This window comes from Octodon degus, unplaced genomic scaffold (genome assembly GCF_000260255.1).
Source record: "Octodon degus isolate 3935 unplaced genomic scaffold, OctDeg1.0 scaffold00230, whole genome shotgun sequence".
In the NCBI taxonomy this organism is placed as follows: domain Eukaryota; kingdom Metazoa; phylum Chordata; class Mammalia; order Rodentia; family Octodontidae; genus Octodon; species Octodon degus.
The window spans coordinates 1,740,444-1,740,955 of record NW_004524806.1 but is presented as its reverse complement, the minus strand read 5'-3'; the positions used below and the strand labels follow the sequence as shown (position 1 = coordinate 1,740,955).

The following is a 512-nucleotide window of genomic DNA, read 5'->3' as shown; positions in this document are numbered from 1 at the left end:
CCTGTATTTAGGGCAGGGTCTACAGGATCTACAGGGTCTTGCTACAAGATTGGACTCATAGTGATCCTTCTGTTTACAGCCTCCCAAGTGTTGGGGTTACAGGTGTGCCACCACGCCTAGCCTCAGTTGCCCTCTCAGCTTGCCCTGGGGGTGAGGCCAGCCCAGCACAGGGCCAATCGAACCCCAGCTCCTGTGTCTGCCTAAGCAGGCGCTTTAATCCGCTGAGCTATCAGGCCACCCTGCTTTGTCCATTATTATTATTTTTCTTTTTCTTTTTTTTGAACTTTCTACAAAGCTTTATTCCAGAGGGGCTCAGTCCTTCTTGGCTGCTGCCTTCTTCATGGAGGCCAGCACACTCTTCATGCTTCCTCTTGGCTCGGATGTGTGTCCCCATCCTTTTCCTGGTGAATTTGAGGGCGCTTTTGTCCTTGGAGACCTTGAGCAGCTCCATGGCACGCTGCTCATAGGGGCGAAGCTGAACACCTCCTGGATCATGTCCCGCACAAACTTCG

General features: G+C 52.3%; 1 protein-coding gene across 1 annotated transcript in view; it reads left to right on the top strand.

The window, feature by feature from the left end:
• The window catches only part of Drg1 (developmentally regulated GTP binding protein 1), a 23,328-nt gene that overhangs the window by 11,305 nt on the left and 11,511 nt on the right, over positions 1-512 (top strand). The gene's annotated exons all lie outside the window — the stretch shown is intronic.